The 21,792-nt window shown below is 44.8% G+C and overlaps 1 protein-coding gene across 5 annotated transcripts in view; it reads left to right on the top strand.

Annotated features, from left to right (window-relative positions):
* The first annotated feature begins 4,797 nt into the window (after positions 1-4,797).
* Positions 4,798-21,792, top strand: part of LOC115184140 (N-acetyllactosaminide beta-1,3-N-acetylglucosaminyltransferase 2) — a 57,281-nt gene continuing 40,286 nt past the window's right edge. The window contains exons 1-2 of one of the 5 annotated variants that reach the window (XM_029745132.1): positions 4,798-5,353; positions 20,336-20,470. The gene's annotated coding sequence lies outside the window, so the exon portion shown is untranslated. Of the gene's footprint in view, positions 5,354-13,294; positions 13,315-19,522; positions 19,544-20,335; positions 20,471-21,792 lie in introns of those variants that run through there. The other 4 variants (XM_029745129.1, XM_029745128.1, XM_029745131.1 and 1 more) reach the window with 4 other exon arrangements.

Here is a 21,792-nt window from a genome sequence, read left to right as displayed (position 1 = left end):
AGTGCATTTGTAACAACTTTATATTTGATCAAATAAGCCTCACGTAGCAAATCTGTGAGTAAATTGAGCCCAATATATAAAAAGTAATCTTGTCCAAGAGAGATTGGCATAGTTATCAAAAAGTCACAACAGAGTAAGCCTATACCAAACACTGCCCTTATTTTAAGGGGGCAGACCTTACCGTGAGGGCCGGGAGCAGACCTTACCGCGAGGGCCGGGGGCAGACCTTACCGCGAGGGACGGGGGCAGACCTTACCGCGAGGGCCGGGGGCAGACCTTACCGTGAGGGCCGGGGGCAGACCTTACCGCGAGGGCCGGGGGCAGACCTTACCGCGAGGGCCGGGGGCAGACCTTACCGCGAGGGCCGGGGGCAGACCTTACCGCGAGGGCCGGGGGCAGACCTTACCGCGAGGGACGAGGGCAGACCTTACCGTGAGGGACGGGGGCAGACCTTACCGTGAGGGACGGGAGCAGACCTTACCGTGAGGGACGGGAGCAGACCTTACCGTGAGGGACGGGAGCAGACCTTACCGTGAGGGCCGGGGGCAGACCTTACCGTGAGGGCCGGGGCAGACCTTACCGTGAGGGACGGGGGCAGACCTTACCGTGAGGGCCGGGGGCAGACCTTACCGTGAGGGACGAGGGCAGACCTTACCGTGAGGGACGGGGGCAGACCTTACCGTGAGGGACGGGGGCAGACCTTACCGTGAGGGACGGGGGCAGACCTTACCGTGAGGGACGGGGGCAGACCTTACCGTGAGTGGTCTTGAGCTTAATCCAAAGTATTTGCTTTCTATTTTGCAACTGATAATGTTTTCGTTGTGAAAATAACACAGGATGAGATGATAGTTCAACAGTCTTGGCGTAAATAAATAACTAAATAGACAATTAGAGTTTGTGCATATTGTCGAAATATGTTGTTTAATATAAGGCCTTGAGAAATTGAAAAGGATATCTTAAAAAAACTGTGCTTAAAAACTCAACTGAAATTGAAAAGCGTAAAATCCTTGGAGAGATTTGTCTCTGAAATGAAAGACAGTAGTGAAATTTCACAAGAAAGGTCTGTTGTTGCCCTCGTGTTGTGCAGCTGTGGCTCAGAGACCCAGAAGGGAGTATGCCCTCAGCACAGACTTCTGCCCCCAGAAGGTGCTCTCTGATTGGGGAAGCAGAGCGGGGGTTCCTACTACCCATGATGAATGAGAGGGAGAGAGACCCATCTGCCTGAAGGAAAAACCCATCTGCCTCAAGGAGAAACTCCCTCAAAACACACAAACACAGACATGCACGCACACACGCACACACACACAAACACACACACACACACACACACGAGTACTGAGAGTAGGCGTAGGCCTACTGTAAATACACAACTAATACAAACAGCCACACATAGAGGGTTGGTTGTTTAGCAACAAAACCGCCTCCTGTGTAACTTTGGGGCAAACCAGACGGGGTTGGCTTAGACTGCTGACAACATGTCAACTGTATTTAGTCTCCTGTGTTTATTGAAAACAGAAATCAAGTTGCACAATGAGCACTTGTTGTCTCTCAAATACATCGTTACAATTGTTGGTTAGCTAGCTAGCGAATTTTAGCCATTAATCAAACCACCTCAAAACAAGATGGAGCGGCAGGTAGTCTAGTGGTTAGAGCGTTGGACCAGTAACCAGCAGGTAGCCTAGTGGTTAGAGCGTTGGGCCAGTAACCAGCAGGTAGTCTAGTGGTTAGAGCGTTGGACCAGTAACCAGCAGGTAGCCTAGTGGTTAGAGCGTTGGGCCAGTAACCAGCAGGTAGCCTAGTGGTTAGAGCGTTGGACCAGTAACCAGCAGGTAGCCTAGTGGTTAGAGCGTTGGACTAGTAACCAGCAGGTAGCCTAGTGATCAGAGCGTTGGGCCAGTAACCAGCAGGTAGCCTAGTGGTTAGAGCGTTGGACCAGTAACCAGCAGGTAGCCTAGTGGTTAGAGAGTTGGGCCAGTAACCAGCAGGTAGTCTAGTGGTTAGAGCGTTGGGCCAGTAACCAGCAGGTAGCCTAGTGGTTAGAGAGTTGGGCCAGTAACCAGCAGGTAGTCTAGTGGTTAGAGCGTTGGGCCAGTAACCAGCAGGTAGCCTAGTGGTTAGAGCGTTGGACCAGTAACCAGCAGGTAGCCTAGTGGTTAGAGCGTTGGGCCAGTAACCAGCAGGTAGCCTACTGGTTAGAGCGTTGGGCCAGTAACCAGCAGATAGCCTAGTGGTTAGAGCGTTGGGCCAGTAACCAGCAGGTAGCCTAGTGGTTAGAGAGTTGGGCCAGTAACCAGCAGGTAGTCTAGTGGTTAGAGCGTTGGGCCAGTAACCAGCAGGTAGCATAGTAGTTAGAGCGTTGGACCAGTAACCAGCAGGTAGCATAGTGGTTAGAGCGTTGGGCCAGTAACCAGCAGGTAGCCTAGTGGTTAGAGCGTTGGGCCAGTAACCAGCAGGTAGCATAGTGGTTAGAGCGTTGGGCCAGTAACCAGCAGGTAGCATAGTGGTTAGAGCGTTGGACCAGTAACCAGCAGGTAGCATAGTGGTTAGAGCGTTGGACCAGTAACCAGCAGGTAGCATAGTGGTTAGAGCGTTGGGCCAGTAACCAGCAGGTAGCATAGTGGTTAGAGCGTTGGGCCAGTAACCAGCAGGTAGCATAGTGGTTAGAGCGTTGGGCCAGTAACCAGCAGGTAGCATAGTGGTTAGAGCGTTGGACCAGTAACCAGCAGGTAGCATAGTGGTTAGAGCGTTGGACCAGTAACCAGCAGGTAGCATAGTGGTTAGAGCGTTGGGCCAGTAACCAGCAGGTAGCATAGTGGTTAGAGCGTTGGGCCAGTAACCAGCAGGTAGCCTAGTGGTTAGAGAGTTGGGCCAGTAACCGAAAGGTTACTAGATCTTATCCCTGAGCTGACAAGGTACAAATATGTCGTTCTGCCCCTGAACAAGGCAGTTAACCCACCGTTCCTCGGCCGTCATTGTAAATAAGAATTTGTTCTTAACTGACTTGCCTAGTTAAATAAATGTTAAATGAAGAACAAGATAAAACTAGCTGAATCGAGCCACTGACGATTCCCCACATGCCACTTTCTTGTCATTGTTGCTGTCTGGCCATTTAGAATTACAACAGCACACGGCTTTCTGACCCGTTCTATAGGAAGCATTCAAACAAATACATTACAATAGACACATTTACATATGTCTTTTTTTAAATGACTTGAAAGTGTCATTTCGATGTTAATGAGGCGCTGAACTAATCAGGGACATTTGCATGATGGATGAGCATGTCATTGAGCTGGTATCACTGTAAATCATTAGGCTATTGTCAATGTACAATATAGCTACCGGTCCTGGAATAAAACACACACAGGACTGCACGTTTTCTACCTGTATTTTTCATCTGTATGTCCTTATATATGTTAGATGATGTGTATTTATGTATGCACAGAGCCACAACCAACATTTCCCCACAGGGATAATAAAGGCATTGTATATTTTATAGACACATTCAAAACTGTCTAGTAGAGAGATGTGGTCTTCCAATCAGTCAGTGTGGTTTTGACAGAGGTGTTGTCTAACTGAAAATAACACCTACTCACTTTTCATACAGCAGTACACCAGAGGGTTATGACTGCTTCTCAAATGGCACCCTATTCACTAATTAGTGCACTACTTTTGACATGAGCCCTATGTGACCTGGTCAAAGGTAGTGCACTATATAGGGAGCCACGACCCACGTGTTCCCCCCACCACCACATTAGCATGACAGAGATAGTCATCGTAGCACACTGAGCATAGTGAGCACAGCCACGTGAATTTCAACATGTCCCTGTTCAGAGAGAGAGAGAGAGAGACAGAGAGAGAGAGACAGAGTGAGAGAGAGAGAGAAGGGGAGAGAGAGAGAAAAGGGGGAGGGGTGAAAAGAGAGTGAAAGGGAGAGAGAGAGAGCGAGAGAGGGGGAGGGAGGGAGAGAGTGAGAAAGAGAGAGGGGGGAGAGTGGGCGGAGAAAGAGAGGAGAGGGAGGAGAGAGAGGGGGGAGAGGGCAAGGAGAGGTGGGGGGAGAGAGGGAGGAGAAAGAGAGGGGAGGGAGAAGAGAGAGGGGGGAGAGGGAGAGATGGGGGGAGAAAGAGAGGAGAAAGAGAGGGGAGGGAGGAGAGTGAGGGGGGAGAGGTGGGGGGAGAGAGGGAGGAGAAAGAGAGGGGAGGGAGGAGAAAGAGAGGTGGGGGAGAGAGGGAGGAGAAAGAGAGGGGAGGGAGGAGAGAAAGGGGCCTACAACTTTATTTGGTGCTGTTCTAAAATCCCAGTGTGCAGTGTGTTGGATGCTTTGGATTTGTTCTACCTGGGCATTACTTTGTGGTGAGGTACATGTAGTAAAACCACAGAACAAGTTGCTCATGTGTAGCTTCGTTTTTTGTTGTTGTGATGCCAGCCATGGAGTGTGAATACTAACGCCTCGATCACACCTACAGTGTCCTTGCGTTTTGGTAAACCAGAAGTACATTCATTTCCATGGAACGCTGTGTTAGCCTTGCAGCGTTGCATTGCAGAGGCAGTTGTAGTGCTTTCTGTGAGGGGCATACATTGGATTTATCTAACGTGTGCATCAAATTGTGTGCGTTGACGGCTTATTATTATTTGTATGTGTAGACAGCTTGACATAAATGGTAGCAGAAGGTGAATGTTGAACCTTTGTTGCACACATATCCAGATGACGCTGCGTACCATTTTGCGGAACAAAACTGTCGGTGTGATCAAGGTGTATGTAAAATGTAGTTTATCACGATAACCTGTGTGAATGCAGCATTAGCCTACCACATATGTCCCTATAACAAATTATTACATCAAGGTATTTTTACTAAAACTCACTCCATCATTTTTGTTTTACTGCCTTTTGAATTAAAACAACCTCTATTTTTTCTCCAACTCCTGGGGAGGTAAATAGGCCGAACAAAAGCAACGTCATACCTTTATTTAGGAGGAGTCTGGTTTTCCTGCCGTCAATCAGCAAATCTGTGTCACTGGTGCGAGGAGGAAGGGTAAGGAACTCCCGATCACACAATCTAAACTCGAAATTGGAATTAACCTCGTTTGTCCTCAAGGTATTAGTGAACATTTCGCTTAAAATGTGAAGTAATCAACGGCGGGCTTGTAGCCTATGAATCATTGGACGATACGTCTACGGAAAGTTTGAACGCTACCTTTTACAGCGCGGATGTCAGATGCGACATCTCCATGCGCTACAGGGTTGCACTTTTCTGAAGAAGTGAGAAGGAGAGTTTTCGGTTTTTTTAGGGGGCGACTTGGAGACAATTCACTTCATGATGAGAGAACGAACCTGGGTTTAGGATTCAAAGACAAGGTAGCTATGATTGTTTACGATTATTAATGTGATTTATCAGCCATTTTGAGAGTTTACTAATTTAGTTTCACCAATATCCAGTCTGAATATTTAGTTTTTGTCAAACGTATTTCTGATCGCTTGACGCACGTCTTTGCTCTCTCCGTCCATTTCTGTTGAAAACCCGGAGTTCGCTTGTGCGTACTGGTTGCAACTCAAACATATGCTATCTGGGGAAATCAGTCATATGGCCAAATCTTTTCCTAAGTTAATACGCAGACGTCTCGTTGACTTCATGGGCGTATTGTAAGTTTATTTTACTAAGTACGATAAAGAGGAGGAGCGTAATGAAATTCCCTGCCTACAATAAGTAGTCTACGCTTCTAAAATACTGTCGAAACCGGCTGTAGAGTGAGTGGATTATCAAGTCACTCACCAGATGGACAGTTCAGAGGGCAGCGAGTAGGACACAGATCGCTCACATAGAAAACCAACGTACAGAACCGCTCTATACATTAACAACAGGAGACCAGACAGCTCTATAGGCTACATTTCTATCGTCAGAATGTTGCATCCCACACAATAAGCAGCAGTAGTTTCGAGACTTCAGGATCATGAAATGACGTTACTGTAGTAGACTGAGTGTCTTTGGTGCAGTGACTACAGAACTAAGATCATTTTGTTGTTGTATAAACAGGCACAGTTCTATACATATCATCTCCTAAAATGTGCACCCCATTGCCAATGTTTAACATCCAAATTGTCTGTTTTTTATGTTCTGTACAAGTTTCAATGGGGAATATCCCTTTTAGAGATAATATAGCGTTGTCTTTTGGTGCCATTTTTAGGACCAAGGTCATTTTGTAACTTTTGAGTCAACCATTACAACTGGAAGGGCCTGGTCGTTTGGGGGAGTGTCTTGCATAAGTATCCAGGTTGGAATAGACTTGACACATATGTACCTAGTTACAAACCCAGAGTGTCAGTCCACTAGAGTGGATGTGCTGCATGAAGGGAGCTGTGTTGACAGAGACAGACTGATCTGATACAGAGGTAGAGGGAGGAAGACTGATCTGATACAGAGGTAGAGGGAGGAAGACTGATCTGCTACAGAGGTAGAGGGAGGAAGACTGATCTGCTACAGAGGTAGAGGGAGGAAGACTGATCTGCTACAGAGGTAGAGGGAGGAAGACTGATCTGCTACAGAGGTAGAGGGAGGAAGACTGATCTGCTACAGAGGTAGAGGGAGGAAGACTGATCTGCTACAGAGGTAGAGGGAGGAAGACTGATCTGCTACAGAGGTAGAGGGAGGAAGACTGATCTGCTACAGAGGTAGAGGGAGGAAGACTGATCTGCTACAGAGGTAGAGGGAGGAAGACTGATCTGCTACAGAGGTAGAGGGAGGAAGACTGATCTGCTACAGAGGTAGAGGGAGGAAGACTGATCTGCTACAGAGGTAGAGGGAGGAAGACTGATCTGCTACAGAGGTAGAGGGAGGAAGACTGATCTGCTACAGAGGTAGAGGGAGGAAGACTGATCTGATACAGAGGTAGAGGGAGGAAGACTGATCTGATACAGAGGTAGAGGGAGGAAGACTGATCTGCTACAGAGGGAGGAAGACTGATCTGCTACAGAGGGAGGAAGACTGATCTGCTACAGAGGGAGGAAGACTGATCTGCTACAGAGGGAGGAAGACTGATCTGCTACAGAGGGAGGAAGACTGATCTGCTACAGAGGGAGGAAGACTGATCTGCTACAGAGGTAGAGGGAGGAAGACTGATCTGATACAGAGGTAGAGGGAGGAAGACTGATCTGCTACAGAGGTAGAGGGAGGAAGACTGATCTGATACAGAGGTAGAGGGAGGAAGACTGATCTGATACAGAGGTAGAGGGAGGAGACTGATCTGCTACAGAGGTAGAGGGAGGAGCCTGATCTGCTACAGAGGGAGGAAGACTGATCTGATACAGAGGTAGAGGGAGGAAGACTGATCTGCTACAGAGGTAGAGGGAGGAGCCTGAAGCTAACACAAGCTGTGAACCAGGGTTCCTAAACAAGGATAACCTGGGAAGACCCACATACGCTGAAGGTGAAACCAACGTCGTAGTGCTGCTAACAGCTTCACTTCCTCCTCTGTCCTCCTTAGTGGGATCAAACCAGTAGTTCTCTGACTGCCCTCCTTCACAACATAGCAACATGTCATGCTATAGAAAAGGACCCAATTTGCTAGTTCCCTTAGCAACATTTCTAGTTGGCTGTGAAGTGGTCTGACAGCATGTTCTTATCTCTGTTCCAAAGGCAGACCCAGGTATATGTAGCAGTGATGTAGTAGTCTGGTGTGTTTAGGGCTGAAGAGACACCCTGACTGACAGTGACGGGCTGACAGCAGCCGGGGACAGGTAGTTCCAACAGCCTTTGTGTCCTCATGCAGCTGGACTAGTGCCATTTAGGGCGGGGCAGCTGGCTGCCCTTCCATGGTCAACTGACTCAAATTCAGGAATTCAACATGATGACGCAAAGGCAATTAACACCTGACAGAGAGAATATTGTCAGGGTTCTCACACACACACACGTTAGGTTCTTCTATCCTCGTGGGGACCTCAAATATATTTCCATTCCAAATCCTATTTTCCCTAACCATTACCATAACCTTAACCTAACTCCTAAACCTATCACTTAAAGCTAACCCCTGGGAAATGTCAGCACGAGGGTTAATTTTCCTTATTTTACTATCCTTGTGGGGACGTTGGGGGATTTTATGTCCCAGAACCAGCAGACACACACACACACACACACACACCTTTTCTAGAGACTACTGACCTAGTGTCTGAAGTGTTGTCCAGTAGAGGTGCAGGTATCTATGTAAAACACCACTGTAGGACTTTACTAGAGACTACTGACCTAGTGTCTGAAGTGTTGTCCAGTAGAGGTGCAGGTATCTGTATAAAACACCACAGTAGGACTTTTCTAGAGACTACTGACCTAGTGTCTGAAGTGTTGTCCAGTAGAGGTGCAGGTATCTATGTAAAACACCACAGTAGGACTTTTCTAGAGACTACTGACCTGGTGTCTGAAGTGTTGTCCAGTAGAGGTGCAGGTATCTGTGTAAAACACCACAGTAGGACTTTTCTAGAGACTACTGACCTAGTGTCTGAAGTGTTGTCCAGTAGAGGTGCAGGTATCTATGTAAAACACCACAGTAGGACTTTTCTAGAGACTACTGACCTGGTGTCTGAAGTGTTGTCCAGTAGAGGTGCAGGTATCTATGTAAAACACCACAGTAGGACTTTTCTAGAGACTACTGACCTGGTGTCTGAAGTGTTGTCCAGTAGAGGTGCAGGTATCTGTGTAAAACACCACAGTAGGACTTTTCTAGAGACTACTGACCTAGTGTCTGAAGTGTTGTCCAGTAGAGGTGCAGGTATCTGTATAAAACACCACAATAGGACTTTTCTAGAGACTACTGACCTGGTGTCTGAAGTGTTGTCCAGTAGAGGTGCAGGTATCTATGTAGAACACCACAGTAGGACTTTTCTAGAGACTACTGACCTGGTGTCTGAAGTGTTGTCCAGTAGAGGTGCAGGTATCTATGTAAAACACCACAGTAGGACTTTACTAGAGACTACTGACCTAGTGTCTGAAGTGTTGTCCAGTAGAGGTGCAGGTATCTGTGTAAAACACCACAGTAGCACTTTACTAGAGACTACTGACCTGGTGTCTGAAGTGTTGTCCAGTAGAGGTGCAGGTATCTATGTAAAACACCACAGTAGGACTTTTCTAGAGACTACTGACCTAGTGTCTGAAGTGTTGTCCAGTAGAGGTGCAGGTATCTGTATAAAACACCACAGTAGGACTTTTCTAGAGACTACTGACCTAGTGTCTGAAGTGTTGTCCAGTAGAGGTGCAGGTATCTGTATAAAACACCACAGTAGGACTTTACTAGAGACTACTGACCTGGTGTCTGAAGTGTTGTCCAGTAGAGGTGCAGGTATCTATGTAAAACACCACAGTAGGACTTTGGTCAGACGTTTTTAATCCGAAGATACTACAAATACACTAGTGAGTGTGTCCATTTTTATCATGTGATCACCTGAGGGAATTGAACCCTTGACCTTAGGCTGCTAGCGCCACTCAGAACCACATGAGTACCACCAATAGGGCTGGGCGATATGGCCCAAATATCAGATTTGTGTTTATTTTGACTGTGGCGGTATGTTACTCTGTTCTATGTTTCTGAGTTAGTTTTATGACTAGTGCATGGACCCTAGAAGGGCAACAAATGAATTAGAAGTATTTTTAAATGGTATTTCTCCATGCTGATGGGTTTTCCACTCAACCAAGCTAGGACAGAACTGACAGTTAAGTAGTCCAATTAGTTGGACTTTTCAGTTATTTAACACTGTATATAAATACCATTTTATAGAGGGTATTGAACCAACCTGTAGATCATACCTGTATACTGGGATTCATGATGTTTACATTTACATTTAAGTCATTTAGCAGACGCTCTTATCCAGAGCGACTTACAAATTGGGTGTAAGGGTATTCCTTGTATGTGGCTTTATTCCTGTGTATTTTATTCCTCCTGTTGTTCTTTTGGGAAGGACTCATAAGGAAAGCATTTCTCGGTAATGTCTACACCCTTTAGATTCACCACGTGACAAATACAATTTTTATTACATTTAATATATCGCCAAGCTCCAGCCACCACTGTGAGCTCCAGCCACCACTGTGAGCTCCAGCCACCACTGTGAGCTCCAGCCACCACTGTGAGCTCCAGCCACCACTGTGTGCTCCTATCTGACTACCATCCATACAAGGCTTTGGCTCTGCTGCACTAGATTGAGAGGGATGCTAACTGGATCAAACTGGATTTCTGCACCAGTCAGGTAGAGGATCCTAATGAGGAACACAGTGTGACCCGTTTTAGTTATATTATATCAGACTAAAGGAACAGGGAAGTGTTAAAACGCCTGGTCAATATCATCATCATTATAGCACCATGTGGTTCCCCTTTTATACACACACACACACACACACACACACACACACACACACACAGGAAGTAGGAACGGTTAGAACAGGACGTTTGGTGGCCAACCATCTTCATTGTTCTTAGAGACGACATGTATGAGCCGTGTGTCTCGTCTAGAGTCCTGAAACACAGACACCTATGAGGAGAGGGATGATGCTAGGAAATCCTGCTTCCGTGTGTTCTGGTAGAGAGGGTGTGTGACAGTAACCTTCAGTAACATGTCTTGTAAATGTTCATTTGAAAGGTGATTTTTGCATTAGTCCCACCACCATCTTCTACCAGGTTTTATCCTGTGGCTGTTGAGTGGTGTTTGACTGGCTACTCCTCCACTCTGACTTCTTCTGGGCTGGGTGGAGGCAGCAGGATATTGGGTTTAGGAAAACACAAACACATGAGGAAGTGCAGTCCACACCTTTTAAAATGGCCAGACATGCTGCACAGAAGTTACACACACACACACACACACACACACACACACACACACACACACAAACACTTACTTGGCAGATCAGGCCACACACACCTTTTGGAGTGGAGACAGTGTCGGCTATATCTGAAGTGTGATAGATGTATTGTGTGTATCCCAGGCTTGGTCCCAAATGGCATCCTATTCCCTAAATAGTGCACTACTTTTGACTAGGGCTCTAGGGCCCAGTTCCCTAGAACACGTGCACTGAGTGTACAACACGTTAACACCTTCCTAATGTTGAGTTGCGCACCCCCCCCAGAACAGCCTCAATTCATCAGGTCATGGACTCTACAAGGTGTCTAAAGTGTTCCACAGGGATGCTGGACCATGTTGACTGCAATGCTTCCCACAGTTCTGTCAAGTTGGCTGGATGTCCTTTGGGTGGTGGACCATTCTTGATACACACGTGAAACTGTGTGAAAAATCCAGCAGCGTTGCAGTTCTTGACACAAACCGGAGCACCTGGCACCTACTACCAGACACTGTTCAAAAGCACATACATATTTTGTCTTGACAATTCACCCTCTGAATGACACACATACATACACAATCCATGTCTCAATTGTCTCAAGGCTTAATAATCCTTCTTTAACCTGTCTCCTCCCCTTCATCTACACTGATTGAAGTGGATTTAACAAGTGACATCAATAAGGGATCATAGAGGGTTTCCTGGTCAGGTTTCCTGGTCAGGTTTCCTGGTCAGGTTTCCCAGTCAGGAAACTTCAGCCTTATGTAATTTTATATTGTATACTACGTTTTTACTAACATAAGTTATGAGCCCATGTAATTGTTTTATTTATTTGTTAATAATTGTATATATTTTTTACTTAACCAACAATGCAGTTAAGAAAACTGTGTTAAGGGCTTGTAAGTAAGCATTTCACTGTAAGGTCTACACCTGTTGTATACAGCATTTCACTGTAGGGTCTACACCTGTTGTATTCAGCATTTCACTGTAAGGTCTACACCTGTTGTATTCAGCATTTCACTGTAAGGTCTACTACACCTGTTGTTTTCAGCATTTCACTGTAAGGTCTACTACACCTGTTGTATTCAGCATTTCACTGTTAGGTCTACACCTGTTGTATTCAGCATTTCACTGTAAGGTCTACTACACCTGTTGTTTTCAGCATTTCACTGTAAGGTCTACTACACCTGTTGTATTCAGCATTTCACTGTAAGGTCTACTACACCTGTTGTATTCAGCATTTCACTGTAAGGTCTACTACACCTGTTGTATTCAGCATTTCACTGTAAGGTCTACTACACCTGTTGTATTCAGCATTTCACTGTAAGGTCTACTACACCTGTTGTTTTCAGCATTTCACTGTAAGGTCTACTACACCTGTTGTATTCAGCATTTCACTGTAAGGTCTACTACACCTGTTGTATTCAGCATTTCACTGTAAGGTCTACTACACCTGTTGTATTCAGCATTTCACTGTAAGGTCTACTACACCTGTTGTATTCAGCATTTCACTGTAAGGTCTACTACACCTGTTGTATTCAGCATTTCACTGTAAGGTCTACTACACCTGTTGTATTCAGCATTTCACTGTAAGGTCTACTACACCTGTTGTATACGGCGGATGTGACAAATAACAATTTGATTCAAGTATTTAACATGAAATAATTTCTGGGATATCACGTGATCTCTTTCCTGGAGCTGATGGGCAGAATTCCAAAGGTTTTCTAGCACATTCCAGGAGTGTATGACTGCTTGTTGTGGTCTGTGTTTCTAGGAATACATTGGGCCATGTCTGTACAATATTATGTTGTGTGTATTACTCTTGGTACATTTTTTTAAAAAGACAAATCTTTTATTTTGTAATGGATAAAATACCATCAAATTATTGTCCATATTAATCATAACTGTTCAGATGTAATGTTAAAAACCGTTTTCCGAGACCATGAACATTTTGTTATCATAACGAGTTCTCATTACCGTAACATGTTCATAACCTGGATTAAATGTTTTAATTATTTCTTTTTTAAACTATTATTCGTATAAAGTTTGTCCTGTGGATGAACTCATCCGGATTGACTGACCTTCATGTCTTAAAATAATGATGGACTGTCATTTCTCTTTGCTTATTTGAGCTGTTCATGCTTATTTGAGCTGTTCATGCCAAATAGGGTTATCTTCTGTATACCACCCCTGCCTTGTCACAACACAACTGATTGGCTCAGACGCATTAAAAGGGAAAGAAATTCCACAAATTAACAAGGCACACCTGTTAATGGAAATGCATTCCAGGTGACTACCTCATGAAGCTGGTTGAGAGAATGCCAAGAGTGTGGCTACTTTTTGAAGAATCTCAAATAAACAAATCAAAATATATTTCATAACACCTTTTTGGTTACATGATTCCATATGTTATTTAATAGCTTTGATGTCTTCACTATTTTACAGTGTAAAAAATAGTAAAAATGAAGAAAAACCCAGGAATGAGTAGGTGTCCAAACGTTTGACTGCTACTGTAAGTATTACATTCCATGTCGGAATCATCCCAAAGGGTTAAATTGATTTTCTAGCTCAGTAAAGTTACTTTAAGATGATTTGACCCTGAAATGTGAAATATGCCATTATCATGGATATTTACTTACATTGGGTTTGTTCTGTAAATGCAACAGAGCTGGAGACAGTGACGAGGTAAACAACACCTAAGTATGGATTTCTGTAAACCAATATGTCTTTTGTGACCCCAAACAGTTAGAGGTGCTGACTGACAGTCCACTGTAGACTGTTAAAATAGACCCCAACAGAGGGTCTACTGTAGACTGTTAAAATAGACCCCAACTGTAGACTGTTAAAATAGACCCTGACAGAGGGTCCACTGTAGACTGTTAACATAGACCCGAACAGAGGGTCTACTGTAGACTGTTAAAATAGACCCCAACAGAGGGTCTACTGTAGACTGTTAAAATAGACCCCAACAGAGGGTCTACTGTAGACTGTTAACATAGACCCCAACAGAGGGTCCACTGTAGACTGTTAAAATAGACCCCAACAGAGGGTCCACTGTAGACTGTTAAAATAGACCCCAACAGAGGGTCTACTGTAGACTGTTAAAATAGACCCCAACAGAGGGTCTACTGTAGACTGTTAACATAGACCCCGACAGAGGGTCTACTGTAGACTGTTAACATAGACCCCGACAGAGGGTCTACTGTATAAGCTGCCAGTCATTTGTTGGGTAAATCACCAATGTTTCAGCATCATCTTGTATTCATCTTTTGAGTTTCTGTGTAATGTCCCCGTTAACACAGTTTATATCAACGTTTTGTCCAATGTTTTCTGACCTCAACACTAGTGTTTATTTACTATTTAACCTTTATAACTCGCCAAGTCAGTTAAGAACAAATGCTTATTTACAATGACGGCCTGCTAAAAGGCAAAAGGCCTGCTAAAAATATAGGACAAAATACACATCACGACGACACAACACAGCATTGGCCACAACACAGCATTGGCCACAACACATGACAACACAGCATTGGTGACAACATAGCATTGGTGACAACACAGCATTGGCGACAACACAGCATTGGTGACAACACATGACAACACAGCATCATGGCAGCAGCAACACAACATGGTAGCAGCACAAAACAGGGTACGAACATCATTGGGCCCAGACAACAGCACAAAGGGCAAGAAGGTAAAGACGATTCATCATGGTGCTATATGCCTCAACACCCAATGAGGGATAAGATGAGCGCCACAAATCAGGAAATGACCTGGTGCTTATCTTTTCTAATCATTTAGGAATGTTGACACACAGCTGGATCTACAAAACAGATCGTCTAGGATGAGGACATTTGTTGACAGATCACCTTTTTTTTTTTTTTAGTTCTGAAAACATAAAACACTTGATTTAAGTGTGTATTTTATTTTAAAGCCTCTAAATCAGGAAGGGCAACTTTTATAGGCCCACGGATCAATTTCCAGAAACGGGGCCCCCGACCCTTGGAACTCAGTTAGAATAGTAGAATACACCAAGTGCCATTTAGAAATGTTTGTTCATCAGCAGCTTTTCTCTTATGTCAGTTAGTCATGTCAGCTGACACGTTTCTGTTGTTTATTGGTCAGTTAGTCATGTCAGCTGACACGTTTCTGTTGTTTATTGGTCAGTTAGTCTTGTAGTGCTGAGGGATTAACCAACCTCTCTTTTGGCGGGGAGGGGTTATTAAACAACTCATTGACTGACATCGGTTCAGTTACTTGAATTCCATTTAGTTGTTTGTGTTGAGCACAGAGCTTGATTTCATTCACCAGAGAAATCAAGAACGATGTGGGACGCTGGGCTGAAGGGAGTTGTTTTCATTAAGCAAATATTCACCCTAGTTCAGTGTAGAAACTTTTTAATTCAATACAATGACCATAATCCATTGCGGCAGTTTTTCCCAGCTCAGAGAGGACGAGGCGACCCGAGAAGTTTCACTCTCGCCAAAATCTGTCCTAAAAAAGCCTAATGCGTTTCTATAGGCTTATAGTGGACATACATTTGTCACCTGCCTTTGGTTAACTTCCAGGATACGTCCACCATATTGCTTAGACCGTCACGTGATTAACTTCCAGGATACGTCCACCATATTGCTTAGACCGTCACGTGATTAACTTCCAGGATACGTCCACCATATTGCTTAGACCGTCACGTGATTAACTTCCAGGATACGTCCACCATATTGCTTAGACCGTCACGTGATTAACTTCCAGGATACCTCCACCATATTGCTTAGACCGTCACGTGATTAACTTCCAGGATACGTCCACCATATTGCTTAGACCGTCACGTGATTAACTTCCTGGATACGTCCACCATATTGCTTAGACCGTCACGTGATTAACTTCCAGGATACCTCCACCATATTGCTTAGACCGTCACGTGATTAACTTCCAGGATACCTCCACCATATTGCTTAGACCGTCACGTGATTAACTTCCAGGATACGTCCACCATATTGCTTAGACCGTCACGTTATTTCCTGTAAGTCCAGATGGAGAAGAGATGAAGCCACTTTAGACTGATGCACAATGGGAGGATCTCAATTGCATACTCCTCCCGTCCTCTCATACTCTCTCTCCTGGCTTCCTTCTCAAAACCCATTGGAGGAGAAGGTCAGAGGGGAGAGACATCTGGCTTTCTCATCCAATGGGGGTTTTGAGGAGTAGAGAGGATGCGAGAAGTATCGAATTGAGATTCTCCAGTTGTCTGGCTGGACAAGTCTCCTAACAAGCTTCATTCAGCATGACATCATTCTGCTTAGACTCCACTTGCATTGCACACTATGAAAAATGATATTTGGCATTTCAAACTACTCCATTTTATTTTTATTCTTCATCAGTCAACAGTCCGAGCAGTATTATAGTCAGAGGTAATGAGGGTGTGTGTTTGAGTTAGACTTCCTTCCTGCTGTTATCTTGTATAATTGTTTAATGAGGTCTATGGCTGCGACTCCAGTCTTCAGACTGATTTAGGGCTTATTCAAATTGAACAGAGTTCTAGCAGAGGCACCGTGATGAGATTCAAATGTACATAATATTTACATCAACATTTTCAATTTACATTAGCAACGGACTGTCATGTGCCTGCCGAGAGAGAGTTTGGGAGCTTGGAAACGGACATTCTTGCACTGTAGTTTAAAATGTAATGTAAATATCCCAGTAACGTAGGTAACTAGCCAGTAGCTAAGCATGCTAACAACAAACTATTCCGCTATGCAAACAACTTTTCATCTCAACCATATAACACTCTTGAATAACGCAACAATTCACAAGCATGTGCAAACAATTAAAGGTTTTATATTCCTGTTGCTAACGTTACACACATTACTTTTTCAAGACGAGAGCACAGTTACTACAGCGAACAACGTCTTCATCAAGTAACGTTAGCCGATCAAAAATGAATGATTAACTCCCCCTCTCATATCAAATGTATTTATATAGCCCTTCTTACATCAGCTGATATCTCAAAGTGCTGTACAGAAACCCAGCCTATAACCCCAAACAGCAAGCAATGTAGGTGTGGAAGCACAGTGGCTAGGAAAAACTCTCTAGAAAGGCCAAAACCTAGGAAGAAACCTAGAGAGGAACCAGGCTATGAGGGGTGGCCAGTCCTCTTCTGGCTGTGCCGGGTGGAGATTATAACAGCACATGGCCAAGATGTTCATAAATGACCAGCATGGTCAAATAATAATATTCACAATTGTCGAGGGTGTAACAAGTCAGCACCTCAGGAGTAAATGTCAGTTGGCTTTTCATAGCCGATCATTGAGAGTATCTCTACCGCTCCTGCTGTCTCTAGAGAGTTGAAAACAGCAGATCTGGGACAGGTAGCACGTCCAGTGAACAGGTCAGGGTTCCATAGCCGCAGGCAGAACAGTTGAAACTGGAGCAGCAGCACGGCCAGGTGGACTGGGTACAGCAAGGGGTCGTCATGTCAGGTAGTCCTGAGGCATGTTCCTAGGGCTCAGGTCCTCCGAGAGAGGGAAAGAAATACAAATATAAAGTACAGTAGGCCTACCTTACAACATTAGAACAAACCAGGCTTCATTTGTATCATCATGCAAGTCATTACATATGGTAAAGTAAGCTCTGACTGAAAGCGTGGGTAATTCGGTGTGAGTTGACAGCTGTTTTACATGGCTCACTGCAGCCAGACAAAACACCGGTGACTCTTTTTGGTTTTTTAAGCTACTGCAAAAATGTCCGAATGTAACAGGCTGTTACTGCAATTTCAGTTAAAATCTCAATAAAACAACTCTCATATCTATACATTTTCAGCTGTTTCAAAAACATTTACTCTGCTATTAAGATTTTTACTGTAGGAGTGTTGTGCTCAATGAGACCGTTCTGTTTCCGCTGCCCTGCTCTGAGGGGAGTGACTGGAGGAAGGCTCACCCATAACCTCCGGAGGTAGTGGTCGAGACGGAAGAAATGCTCAAGTTTACGTTACAGTAATGTCTCTCGGGTCTCCAGAAAGGACTAGTTGACTATTTTACAACTTGCCGTTAGATGGTTCCTCATCCTGAAGGTAGTAGATGAACCAGGAGAAACTGTCATCCATGGTTCAGTTCTCTTTAAACAGTCATTACAAACTTCAGCTAACTTTAGCCACCGCTAGCTAACAATCCATGGACATGGGGGGGACAACTAGGTGGGGACTAGAATGGAAATAGGTCTTTGCCTAAATTCACAAAACATCTCAGGGGGGTGAGAGTGTCTGACTCACTGCCATCAGTCTGACAGTGTGAATAGTGTTGTCCACTCTACACATTTTGGTGTGCTGACACAAACCTAGACCTCGGCCTACGTCTCTCTGTCACCCTTCGTCATTTATGGACCTCGCTCATCTCTTCATACCATACATATACACATGTATAGTAGGGTTATGCACATGTATAGTAGGGTTATGCACACGTATAGTAGGGTTATGCACACGTATAGTAGGGTTATGCACACGTATAGTAGGGTTATGCACACGTATAGTAGGGTTATGCACACGTATAGTAGGGTTATGCACACGTATAGTAGGGTTATGCACACGTATAGTAGGGTTATACACACGTATAGTAGGGTTATACACACGTACAGTAGGGTTATACATATACACAAGCATAGTAGGCTTTAGGCCTGGGCGGTATACTGGGGTATTTGGAAATGGCCAAAGGAAAGATTTGTCCAATACCGTCAATAATGTTAAGTATTTATTTTAAAGTATTATTTTTATAATTGTGAGTGCTTTTTAAGTAAATACCTGAAGTCAGCTTGTGAAATGCTTTAGGAGATAAAGAAGATTGTGTCCTTCATTTCACAGATCACTATTTTTCATTATGAAGCTTAGCGCCAATCCCCCGTCATGTGGTGTTTGTTTACAAGCAGACAACGAGAGACCGAAGCCTTGAGACACTCACTGTTGTGATGTAGTTACATTACGTTAATGGTTAATGTTAATGTTTGCCAGCTAGATTAGTTGATAACTGTCTAAAATGTGCTAAATGCTCTGCCGTTGTGCATTTTGGATTGCTAATTTAGTAGCTATCTAGCTAAGTGGTTAGCTTCTTCCAAAATCAAGTTTCGCTTGGTAACAGCAGATTATCCCCTCCTGGATCAAGAGCCTTCCTGTCTAGTTGTTTTGTGTGTGTGCAGCAATCTGCGAGTAGCATTTTTGAGTTCCTTGTATAACTTTGAGCTGGGATGTCTGTCCTGCTAATCATTGCGCTCATTACCATTTAGTTAGCATTCTCTATGGGATTTTACATCACTTGTTAGCATTGCTAACCTTTGGATTACAGTAGCACCCCCTAGTGTTCAGTGCCGGTATTACCAGATATCCCATTACGGCACAAGGTCGGTATGACAGTCTGGATACCTCCCAAGCCTAGTAGGGATTAACATGGGTAACAGGATCACGGGACTGTCCTGGGGTCACTTTTCACATGTCCCACAGTGTGTGAGCTGCTGCCTGCTTTTTCTTCTTACTGACCCTTCTTGTTTGCTCAGAAAGCCAATAAGTTAATGATTATCACAGTTCTCTGTACCCCGCTGTAGAGCATGAGAACAGGACCATCATGCAACATGTCTAGGTGGCACTGAAATGAGAGTCCACAGAATGTCTGATTGTCAATAACAGAAGCCCTCAGCAGGGGTAGAATGAAAGAAATGATGCAACAAATCCACAAGGCAAGACTCGTCTGAGGCCTTGGGTGGGAATAATATTTGCCTCCATCTCGTTCTGTGTGTGTTTTGAGAATAGCTTAGTTGTGAACACGGTGTCTCTCCTACTGTTTCCTGGTAGTCTATCGTGAGGTGTTGACACCCAGCTGGTCTTTCTGTTCCTGGTCATCTCTATCGTGAGGTGTTGACACCCAGCTGGTCTTTCTGTTCCTGGTCGTCTCTATCGTGAGGTGTTGACACCCAGCTGGTCTTTCTGTTCCTGGTCGTCTCTATCGTGAGGTGTTGACACCCAGCTGGTCTTTCTGTTCCTGGTCGTCTCTATCGTGAGGTGTTGACACCCAGCTGGTCTTTCTGTTCCTGCTGGTCGTCTCTATCGTGAGGTGTTGACACCCAGCTGGTCTTTCTGTTCCTGCTGGTCGTCTCTATCGTGAGGTGTTGACACCCAGCTGGTCTTTCTGTTCCTGCTGGTCGTCTCTATCGTGAGGTGTTGACACCCAGCTGGTCTTTCTGTTCCTGCTGGTCATCTCTATCGTGAGGTGTTGACACCCAGCTGGTCTTTCTGTTCCTGGTCGTCTCTATCGTGAGGTGTTGACACCCAGCTGGTCTTTCTGTTCCTGGTCGTCTCTATCGTGAGGTGTTGACACCCAGCTGGTCTTTCTGTTCCTGCTGGTCGTCTCTATCGTGAGGTGTTGACACCCAGCTGGTCTTTCTGTTCCTGCTGGTCATCTCTATCGTGAGGTGTTGACACCCAGCTGGTCTTTCTGTTCCTGGTCGTCTCTATCGTGAGGTGTTGACACCCAGCTGGTCTTTCTTTCCTACAGGTTGCTGCCACACCCCTCCCCCCTCTGTGTCCCATTGGCTGCTGTTCCCCAGGGGGTGGGACTCAGTATGGGTTAAGAGCTGTGAGGCCAGACTGAGAGGACAGTGAAGGCTGACACACTCCACCCGCCGCACAGGTAAGACCTACTCCTGTTACACACACACACACACACACACACAGAGAGAGAGAGACTCCACCCGCCGCACAGGTAAAACCAGCTGTTATGGTCACTCACACACATACTGCCTGAAACACACTCCACCTACACAGGTAAAAGAACAGTAGGCAGTCAATGCAATAAAGATTGCTTGTGTACTATAGGTGTGAGGGGAGGATGGCTGAGAGAATGAAGAAGAGAGGGAGGATGAGAGGGAGGATGAGAGGGAGGATGAGAGGGAGGGTGAGAGGGAGGATGAGAGGGAGGATGAGAGGGAGGGTGAGAGGGAGGGTGAGAGGGAGGGTGAGAGGGAGGGTGAGAGGGAGGGTGAGAAGGAGGGTGAGAGGGAGGGTGAGAGGACACAAGGGGACCTGAAGGCACTGGTGCAGCATTGTTGCTAGGAGGCAGCAGAACTGAAACACAAGACAGTGAAAGGGTAGAATGAGGGAGAGATGAGGAAGCAAGATAAAGGACACCTGGAAGTAGTGAGAGGAAGAAATCAGAAATAGAGGTAAAGAAGAGAAGGGGGAGGATTATGGTGGATAAGAGGTCATTGTGTTTCAATGAGAGAAGGCCTCTGAGAAGGGTTAGAGGGGGAGGGAGAGAGCCTGCTTTCAGCCTTGCTCATGTGGGTTGTTCTGCTCATTCCAACTCCAATAGCAAGAGAAGAAGGTAAATATTTGATTTAGTCAGAACAGGAATCCTGTCTTTTTTTTGTGATGCCGACCAGGTGGTGACCAGGTCTTAGCAGCAGTTCAATACAACACTGTTCTTTTCAACAAAATCAAAGCAAACATTTAGCCTCAGCATAAATGCAAATGATTCACCCACTTTTGCATTTCACTGGTGTCAGTGCAGATAACTAGTAAATGTAGTAACCGGTGATGGTGTCAGTGCTGATAATAACTAGTAAATGTAGTAACCCAGTGATGGTGTCAGTAGAGGTAAATGTAGTAACATGGTGATGGTGTCAGTAGAGGTAATAACTAGTAAATGTAGTAACCAGTGATGGTGTCAGTAGAGGTAATAACTAGTAAATGTAGTAACCCGGTGATGGTGTCAGTAGAGGTAATAACTAGTAAATGTAGTAACCCAGTGATGGTGTCAGTAGAGGTAATAACTAGTAAATGTAGTAACCCAGTGATGGTGTCAGTAGAGGTAATAACTAGTAAATGTAGTAACCAGTGATGGTGTCAGTAGAGGTAATAACTAGTAAATGTAGTAACCAGTGATGGTGTCAGTAGAGGTAATAACTAGTAAATGTAGTAACCAGTGATGGTGTCAGTGCTGATAATAACTAG

The sequence above is a fragment of the Salmo trutta genome, unplaced genomic scaffold (assembly GCF_901001165.1).
Source record: "Salmo trutta unplaced genomic scaffold, fSalTru1.1, whole genome shotgun sequence".
Classification (NCBI taxonomy): Eukaryota; Metazoa; Chordata; class Actinopteri; order Salmoniformes; family Salmonidae; genus Salmo; species Salmo trutta.
This window is presented reverse-complemented; position numbering and strand designations above follow the sequence as displayed.